The sequence below is a fragment of the Periophthalmus magnuspinnatus genome, chromosome 12, assembly GCF_009829125.3.
Source record: "Periophthalmus magnuspinnatus isolate fPerMag1 chromosome 12, fPerMag1.2.pri, whole genome shotgun sequence".
Classification (NCBI taxonomy): Eukaryota; Metazoa; Chordata; class Actinopteri; order Gobiiformes; family Gobiidae; genus Periophthalmus; species Periophthalmus magnuspinnatus.
In genome coordinates this window covers 7337328-7348195 of record NC_047137.1, presented here as the reverse complement: position 1 = coordinate 7348195, position 10868 = coordinate 7337328, and the positions used below count along the sequence as shown (strand labels likewise).

At 34.7% G+C, this 10868-nt stretch overlaps 1 long non-coding RNA gene across 1 annotated transcript; it reads left to right on the top strand.

The window, feature by feature from the left end:
- The first annotated feature begins 2512 nt into the window (after positions 1-2512).
- On the top strand, positions 2513-8483 carry LOC117379560 (uncharacterized). Its single transcript, XR_004542095.2, has 5 exons — positions 2513-2704; positions 3791-3912; positions 5236-5343; positions 6174-6257; positions 6334-8483. It is a non-coding gene; the product is annotated as an uncharacterized LOC117379560 (long non-coding RNA).
- The last annotated feature ends 2385 nt before the right edge of the window (positions 8484-10868 follow it).

The window sequence follows — 10868 nt, the reverse complement described above, 5'->3', positions numbered from 1 at the left end:
ATATGAAAGGGCTTGCATCTCCACAAACCTGACTTATTTGGCCTGGAGGAGGAGCTCCTCATGCTTGTCTCCATGGAGATGTGGTTGCTTTGGCTGTAATCTCTAACAGTGTGGCATAAAATGTATCTCCATGGAAAATGTTCCAAAGTATGGTTTAACATTCTAGTTCCATGGAATCATGCTGGTGACGTGCCATCTCCAGAAAGGTTAGATAGACTTTTAAATATTATGTACAGAAAAGCCAAACTGAATACAGCGCAAAGTTTAAATGGGACTTAATGAAATGACCAGTTTGTCTTCTTACAGCTTCAATATCTGATAAAATAGCTCCCCTCTGTGGACATATGCTGCAACTAAAAGAAAATTCTTGAAGTTTCTGGACCTCCTGGATCACATAATAAGCTTGGATGACCCCACTTTCATTAATCCTAACTTTAATGTATTGTGCTCCTAGGAGTCCAGTCCATTCCCTGACTGTACATGAACGTGAACATGTACGTGAATGAACCTTCTGAGATCATTTTCAGGGATTTTATCTGCCTGCTGACAACACCAAAGATTACATTTGTACAGGGAGGAGTGCAAATGAATGGGTGTAGTTCAAAACAGGTTAGTGTCATGTTTTCCCTTCAATTTTCCCTTGTAGGACTCCTCCAGATTTGTGAACTATCCTGTGGTCAGCACAACACTAGTTTGTCCAGAATATTAAGTATTTTAGAAAGCAAGTATGAGATGTATTCATTTTCTTTCTTTCTTCCTCCCTTGCCCCTTCTTTATTATTTCTATGATTACAATTTGTACCACCCCTTGATGTAGCATTTAAAGTGGGACTAAACACATAAACTCCACCCACAATATATTTCAAATAAACCTACTAAACTGGACAGTGCCTGTGGACTAAAGAAGAGCGTGAGGGGGTCTGAAGGTATAAGGAACAGTGTGATTGGTCTAATGGTTATCCATACTTTAAACTCCACCCCTGCAACCGGGTGTTTGTCATCAGAAAGACCTGACTGTAATCAAGGAAGTCCTGTGTGATGTCACCAACTACTGGAAATTGCAGAGACCACTGAATGCAGCACCAACCAAGACTTAGGTGTTTTTGATCAGAAATCTGCAAATGTACCTAGTTTGCACTAAAGCTGACAAATGACTAGTAACAGCAGAAAATACCATTAAAACACCATGTACCCTTAAAAAAAGTTTCATTTTAATATTTGTCAGTTGGTACGCTATTTACAGTATCCACAGTATCCCTTTAAACTATATATGTCCATGGAGACAAGCAGAAGGTGCACCAGCCAAGCTACAGGTCAGATCTATGGAGAGGTGACCCCCTCACAGTAAGCAATGAATTTAGTCCAGTAATAGTGCACCTATAACATATAACATCTGAATCATTTTAACAATTTCACTTTTTATTTGGCAAATTTGCCCTTTAAAAATAAAACTAAACAAATGTATATGGGCATATCTAAAAGTTAATGTATAATTTAAAAACACACTTCCATTTATGTGTTATATACAGGACCGGTCCTAGCTTTCAGGGGGCCCTAAGCTGAATTTGTCTCTGGGGCCGTATCCTGGCTCAGCTATTGGTGATTCACATTTAACAACATGATGACTCTGCTCTTATCACCTTGACCAATTGTATTTGTATTTATATGACCAACATCAGACTGAAAACATCCAAAATGTCACAACCACTATAATCACAAGAACAGTACACAAACATATAAGGGGGTCAAGAATTCTAGACAAGTCTCTGATGGATTTTGATGTGCTCCAGTTGGCAAACGGTGGGCTTACATTTACATTATGTCGGGTCCTTGCACCGGTGTAAACACATAGTTGCCCTCAGTCAAAAACACATGTAGGCAGCAGCAGATATTTTTCATATATATATATATATATATATATATATATATATATATATATATATATATATATATATATATATATATATATATATATATATATATATATATATATATATATATAAAAGGCCCTCTGCTGGCCTTGGGCCCTAAACCCTAGACTGGGCCGGCCCTAGTTATATATGGTGGATGAAGTACTCAAATGTACTTAAAGAGTAAAAAAAGTAAACATATTTCATGCAGATGTTGGATCTAATAATGCTTCAAATGTAGTGATTTTTGAGACAGATGTAGACAGGTGTATATATCACTTTTCAGTCCAGTCTGAAGATGTAGTGGAGTAGAAAGTACACATACCTTCTCTCAAATGTAGTGAAGTAAATGTAAAACATATCCACTTAAAAATGTACTTAAGTCAAGTATAGATACCAAAATTTTGCATTTAAGTGTGGTACATTCGAAGTAGCCTAATCTTATGTCAAAGTTTGTCCCAGTAAAATTCCATTGCACCTTTCTCTGTCGAGTCACTACCAATACAGACAAACAGCTCCTCCCAGTGGCCACACGAGGGAGCACGAGAACTTCCTTGAAATTTCTAGATCGGTTACATCACCGTATAAATGTAGTAACGCCCCGTCAGTCCGGCTCAGATGCGACTGGAACACAGCACTCGACTACAACGAAGAGAAAACGACTTGTGAAGAAGCAAAGATGGAAGACTCCGGTGCATCGCGCGTGGAAGCAGGAGGACAACGTGTTTTTATCCCCAAAATGAGTGACTGCTGTACGTCACCAGGATAATGGGGGATATGGACAGCGTTCAACAGGTAGGAAGAGAAATCTGTTAACTATATACATTTAGTTTGATATTATGTCTGCCATTGTAGTTGTATAATAATAATGATGATGATAATAATGATAATGATGATAATAATGATAATGATGCTAATATTAATAATACTTTACTATTATTATTATTATTGTTATTGTTATTATTTATATTAAATACTTGGGCTGAAACGTAAAAAAATAATTTTGTCTAAATATGGTGAACCACAAAACAGCACATTCGACACATTCAAACTAACGCGAAACAACTGTGTAGCCTAAGTTTGGAAAGTGCTCACAATGGTTAATCTTTCTATTTTTTAACTGTACTTAAAAAAATATATATATATATTTGTGAAATAATAGTTTACAATAGTATGTGTATATATATCGAGAATAGATATATATAAAGTGGTTAGTTTAAATGTTATACAACAAATGATGTGTACGTGACTCATCGCATGTTCCGGAAAGACAGCTCATTGGAAAGTACGGGAAATTTCCATTCTCTTCCTGTCATGTGCTAATATATCCGCTAGATGGCGCGGTTTGTCCATATTTACTTCAATAGATTGTTCTAGAATCTATAAACTTTTTTAATTTAGCCTACTGATTTAAGCTTCATATTTTTGTCTGATCAATGTAGGCTTAAACATTTATTAGATTACTTAAAAAATAATATAACAATAACGTAACATAAGCCATTGAAGAATTATATTTGATCAAATTTAGAAACTATCAAATAATCTAAACTAAACTAAAATGTGGCAATACATAATAGAAATGGATAGGCTACATAAGTACAAATTCATTAAAATAAATAAATACAATTAAATGTTGCATAACGTTTACAAATACAGAGAATCTGCTCCCCCTAGTGGTTGCGTCTGGTAACTGCTAGAAAGTTCCTGAAATTTCTAAATAAGCTTCTTTATATAAACTCAGACCCAACCCACTCTCCTCATAGCCTAATATCAAGAGCTTGCAACCACATATTCAAAGATACAATAAGATAAAAAAAATAAATAAATAAAAATAAATGAAAGGATACATAAGCTTATGTGGATTTTATTTGACTTCATCAGGATGTGCCATGGTGCCACTAGCAGTTCTCAGTGCCAGAGATCGGACACACCAAACGGGTCGTGAGATGAGACCAGAGCGAGCTGACACCGCAGTGAGCTGATGGAGGTAGAACTGCGCCAAGGTAGGAACAGTATTTATATCTGTCCCAATGCTTATGTTTGGTCATAGTCTTTGTAAAATATGCATAATACATAAAATAATGTCAGAAAGGGGATAAATAAAACATCAAATTAATACAGGCACTTACACCCTTGATTTATTTTCTTCATTTTTTACTTCACATTTTTAAATTAGTTTAAAATTGTATTCATTTATTCACAGTGACTGACTTTAGACATTTAGTAACATTGAAATCTGGCAAACACCAGTATTATGGTTTATTTCGATTGACAAACAGTAATTAAAGTACAAGAATAATGGAATAATTTACAAATAAATAGTACTTTTGGTTAAGTTGAGCTAAATAAAATATAAAAACATCTGTAATATGCTAAAATTGTATTATAGTAAGTGTTTTGTTGACACTGTACAGGCTTCATTTGCTTAAATTTTAGTATTAATAAAAATTGTTGACGAGGACAATGAATTTAAGCCTTTAGCTAAAATACTACTCCATATATGGAAAACAGCTCCCTCTAGTGGTCAAACGAAGTAATTGTTGGAACTTTCACGAATTTTCTTGAGTCGTCCACACAAAATGGCTCCCCCTAGTGGGCACAGTATTGGTCTCTTACATCACTTGATGTACAAATGGAATTAATGTATGAACCAATAATTGAATGATGTAAATATATTAGATTTAAGCTGTAAAACTCCAATACAACCTAAATGCAGATGATGTAACTATGCTAGATTGTTAAAATCCACACTGCAGGCTAATTGCAATGTCATAAGCTTAAAAATGTTCAGAATCAGAAGACTTTTATTGCCATCGTTTGTGAACACAGTTAACAAACTAGGAACTTACTTTGTGATAAAGTGCAACATAAAACACACTGAATAAATACAAATAAGGGTATGCACAAAGTTATAAAAAGATATGCTTAAAAAAATAAAATAAAATTTACTTTGGTAGGTCACTGTTACTTGAGCAGTTGCTCAAATTGCTCACTCTTATCACACTTATTATTTTGCTCTGAGGGCTCATAAGACACATTTGAAAGTCACGTCCACTCTTAATTGCTGCTACATAACCAGAATGTGTATATAGAGCTATTGAATTGTTTTGGGGGGTTTTTTGGGTTGTTTTTTTTTTTTTTTTTTTTTGGACATGGTATTTACCCTCTATTATTATACAGAGTTGCATGTGGAGTTTTGGAGTGCATGGGGCCACACTGAGATGCATGCTCAGAGTTGCAAAGTCCTACTCAAAATGTTTGTCCAATAAGTGCCAGTATTCTATGGGTAGGACCTTTGTTCCTCTAAATGTCCTTGTCTTTTTCAGTCTGAACTCTTGATGCAGTACATACCACACACATGGCTTTCATCACAGCCCCAGCCCCAAATGCTCATAAATGACTAGTGTGTCCCATCCACTCAAATCCAAGTGGAAGTAAGAATGTTTTTCTCTTTCTGTATAATTTAAACAATGGTTCAGTTTACTTGTTCTTAATGTGGACAGCGCCCTCTCCTGGATAAATTAATAGTTCATGGTCACAAAATGTGAGGCATTCATTGTCATGATGTCTTGTGCTGCATTATCCAACAGAATATGGAGGTTGTACTTTAAAGTTTTACACGTGTCATGTTGCCCTATCTCCACTAGATGTCACAATTTTCATCTGATACATTCACTTAAATATTTTTTTGCATTGCACTTGCAAAAAAGGTTTTAAAATGGATTCTAGTTGTTTACATTTTTTAAAATAGAATCTTATTTTTAGCAAAACCTAATCATGTAACTACTACTTACTAGTAGTGTTTGTTTATACAAATGGCTATATATATATATATATATATATATATATATATATATATATATGTGTGTGTGTGTATGCGATGTGTTGATCTAATTAATATTTACAGTTTATTTATTATAGCTTGGCCTAGTTTAACTTTATAGATGCAGTTATTTATTTATTTCCACTATAGAATTCGACCTCTTCAAGGTAATATTATAAAATAGGTAGAATATTTTCATTTCATTTCAGACACATTATCTGTGTTTTAACACAATGCTTGCTGTACCTGAATTACTGGTCTCACCCATCATTACTGTGAGCTTGGATTTTGCATGTTGAACTGCATTTGCTGTGTGGCTATTGAACGCGGTTCATTATGGTGTTTATGAAAAGCTAAAATTCTATCCACAAGTGTGTTCATTAATTAAATATTATTAATGTCATTGCATTGTTGCTTAAATGTTCCTTGTGTTTCTTTCAGTCTCAACCTTTGATGCAGTAAATTCCAACCAGTTTCATAAGCGTGGCAGACTAATATAAGCCCAACACTCATATCCAAACAGAAGTAAGGTGATATAATGCATTTCTCTGTTTTACAATGGTGATGTATGTGTAACACTTCTTGGGGTTTATGTTAACAGCACCCTCTCCTGGACACAGCATGCATATCACCCAAAGTACTAGAGGTTTCCTAGCATCTTTCCCATAGCAGTGGAACCTATGCAAGACTAGACTGCTATAATATTTCAGCAGAGCCATGCCATGAATCGAACAACACCGTTGCACTTCAGGCTCCAGGGGGCGCTCAAGGGCCAGTAACAGAAGAAAAACAAATCCAGTGGATGAAATAGGTGACATCGGATGCCTCTTAGGAATACATTCAACGCAATTTTCATACATTCTATTGGACCACAAATGTGTCATGTTGTTAGTTGTCAAATCCCCCACTTTACATCACCCTTTTGCGTTAAATGTTGGAGGTTATTGTGAATGTAAGTGATGCAGATCTGAGATGTCTCCCCATATGTCCACTAGATGGCACAATTCTCTTACAAATAAGGGCAATATGAAGCTTGTATTCAGTTCACATTTCACTCAAGGAATTTTAAGATAACACTGTGCATTCAAATTCCCAGTGTCTGACCTACAGTTGACCAAAGTTATATAATTCCATGATTTTAAGTTTTCATCTATAGATTTCCTTTTCTACCTCCGTGTTGCTTGTATTGTCTGAACACTTCATGAGTTCATGCTATCTGATTCATCAGTATCTTGTCTCCTGTGGTCTTTTTGTGTTTAATGTTTTGTTTTATTTTTAACAGAAGTTGAATGGGTTATAAATCATAAGTCATACATTTTTAAAGTCTTCTACCTTGGTTATTTTTTCAAAACTCATCTGCTCTTTGATTTATCAGTAAATTTGCAATGAGAGTAGTTTGAGCAGTCTTGGCTACTTGACTGATCATTGTGTTGTGCAAACAATTGTCCACTTGTTAATGTTTACTTGTGTCTAACAATCACAATTTGATTGCACAGGGATTCCAGGAATATCATTTTTAGTTTTTTTTTTTTTAGTCTCTCTACTTAACAATAGTTTTCTAACCCCTTATTGTGCAATCTGATAAATCAGTAATATTGTAAAACTATTTGTGCGATCTAGTCTCTTGGATTAGTCTTGGCGTGCATACTATACTGCACTTGGTCCCTTCTTAAAATATTAATGTTTTTGTTTTGTTTTTTCTGATTTTGTCTGCAATCATATAATTTCAGACTTCATTTTATCATTTAAAATCAATTCTTCTTTTGAGTGTTTACTTTGTCGTGTCACAACATCACCACTAGATGTCAGACTTTCCCTGCTAATGCCTAAATCTCATCAGTTCTGGTTTACAGCCCATGCTCATTCATTTGGCTTGAAATATGCATCCCTTTTTTTTTTTTTTCTTTTAAGTTCCATTCTGGTCTATGTGCTATGTTTTTGGTGGCCATATGCTTATCCCTATACCATGGCTCATAAACTCATTAGAACTCAGACCCAGTTGAATTAAAAATATCAAGAAATATCTGTCTTTGTATCTTGTATTTGGTAAAAGATAAAAAAAAACTGACAATTTTACTTTCATTTTGGTCTATAGGTTAAATTCCATCCCAGTTAATTTCCTAGGTTTTATTTTTGGTATCCCACATGCTTATCCCAGTTCATCATTTACCCATTAAAAAAACAATGCAATTTAGTTTCAACAATGTGTAATTAAAACATGGACATTTCTTGACATCTGCATTTGATTAAAACGGCACATTTTTAAAAATTTCATCAAGCATCTAGTTTGTAACATTAAAAAGCAAATGCACGGACAAGCGTACAGAAAGTAGGGCATCGCAATGAAGATGTAAGGATTTGAACCCACCACTTTGGCTTTCGGCAGATCGCAGACTTTTGAAGCGGTCGGGGTGATGAAACCTGCAGCGCTTCGGGATATTGTGTCAAGAGTGTGTCTATATTTCTGACACATAAAGAGAATATTCCAGATTTTTTGGGGGGAGTGGGGGAGTAGTATGAATTTTTTGTCAGGCATTCACCTCTGGATGAACTCTCAGTGGAAGCAGATACAAGTGAGGAAGAAGAGGAGGGGTAGAGAGGAAGGCAGCACTGCAAACCTCAGCTTCTTCACGCTTTGTTCTCCTCAAAAAACACACATGCTGCAGTTTTCTCAATTGAATTAGTTCTACGAGCCGCCACACTTAAATTGCGTTTGGCAAAAAGTTCACCAGTGCACTGAAACTATTTGGTTAGTTACTTAAAAATATGGGTTACTCACTACTTTCTGCTACAGTGATGAAGAAGTGATGTGCCTACAGCTTTTGCGAAAGTTATGTGTACATTATTATTATTTTATTTTGTTTTTTTGTAAGTTACTATGCTAACTCACATTTTGCATTAGGATGTGAGGTTTGTTAATTTTTTAATTTCTTTTTTATTATTATTATTTTTAAATTAGCCTTTTTATTTATGTTCATATTATTTTTAGGTTGTGTTTTATTATTATTATTTTTATTTATTTATTTATTTATTTATTTATTACCAAATTCATACATGCACAGCAAAGTTGCTCACTTGACTGCCTGAGTTCTACTTTCAATAGACTGCACAAAACTGGCCGTAAATCATAACTAAAATTAATTTGACATATAAATTGGGACAAAATCAGGTAAAAAGCAGTACTAGTGTTAAATCTAGATCTAAAACGGAACTAAACCAGGTCTAAAACGAGACTAAACCAGGGACAAACTGGAACTATTTCTAGAATAGTAAGACTATTCCTACATGTCTAGGAACAAAAAAAAAAAAGACTCCTGGGTATAGTAAGAACAACTTGGATCTTGGATTGCGTTAAACAATATGGCCGCCCTTACTTAAAATGCATGAAACCGTCTCCAGTAACCTTACCCACAGACACTGTCGGAATATTGTGGAGAATGCAATCAGTGATGTGAAAAGGCAATTCAGACAGAAAAAGGCTCGTTGGTGAAAGAAGTTATTTAAGGACATAGATGTTGCTTTGCTCTCATTTGGACATTCTGATTGTTCCAGTACTAAATAAATGTGTTTTGTGATCAATTTTGGTTAACTTATATTTGAGCAGTCATGTATTGAAACAGGGATCATGCAAGTAGATGAAAATGCATAGTTTACTGTTAAAATTAGCTTAAAAATGTGAACCTAAAACAAATACAGCAAGATAAAGGTGAATTTATATATTGTCAAACTGAACATACCAAAGTTTGGATAGTCTGTCACTTGTAATACATTTTGCAAACATTAAATTAGTACAACCATGTAAAGAAACAGATTTTTTTTTTTTTTTTAAGTTGATGAAAACAAGTTTTTAATTTTGTTATGGCTACTCCTAAACAAATAAATGCACTATATACACCTGCATATTCATTAAACTATCATACTCGAGTTTTAATTTTTTTACATTTTTTTTATTTTTATTTTTTATGCATATTTGAATTTTGAGCAACCATATGGTGAAACGGCAAATATTTAAGCGAATGAAAAAAGTGTTTAAAAGAACATGAATACACAAAAGTAAAGTAACTTCTGCATACTAATATTCAAGTTTACATTATTGGTTAGTATCAGTTTTTCAAATCTTATCTTTGAGTAACCCCTGTCATGTATAAGTATATGTTCATTGATTTTAAAAGTTGCCCTAAAACTAAAATACAGCACGATAAAGTTGAATTTAAAGATATATTAAACATAACACACTCAAGTTTATGTAATGTTCTTTTATGTTCTGTTATCGTAATCCACTTTTGCAAAACCTTTATTTGAGCAACCATGTCACAAAAGTTATTTAGTTTCATATAAATGTATTTAGAATTTCAAATAAGTCGCCTTAAAACAAATACAGCAGTGAAAAGGTGAACGTTATTGGCTAATATTTGAGCAACCATATAGTCAAACATGTTATTGTGAAGTTAAATCTTGTTTATTAGGAAAGAAAAGGGGGAAAAATCGTATTAATTCATGTAGTACAGTGGCTCTGACGCTTTTCACATCAAGTACCACCAAAGACAAGGTTTGGCTTTCAGGTCGAAATCAAGTACTAAATCAGGACTATTCTAGGGATGATCTAGGAGTAAATCAGATCTTAATAAAAAAAAACCTAAAGGAAGCAAACCCAGATACTGAAGGAGCTTGAGTACCACAGTTTCCTATTGCAAGCTAGAGTTGTATTTATACGTTAATTAAACTTAAACTTGCTGTTCATCGTATGGGACGTATCAACTCCTGGCTCCGCTACTTTAAATAACATCCTTCATTTTGATCCGAACATGTAACAAACCCTATAGAAAACATACGATCCCAACGGACACCCTCACATCTAAACCCGTCCCTCACGATGACGCCTTTTTAATCCTATACAACCCCCTCCCCCAACTGCATAAAAGACACCCCCACCCACCCCCATCGTTGTACTGTAAAGTGTATCTGACGGCCATCGCGCTCCCACTCCGCTAACTCATCATTCGCGCATTCCTTCGACTCCCCATCGCGGGCTGCTAATTGGCTGCCGCTGAGCTAACTGTGTGTATGTGTGTGTCTATGGCGGAGAGAAGACTCGCTACTTATAAATTCACATCACGTTGCCCATGCCTCGATTAA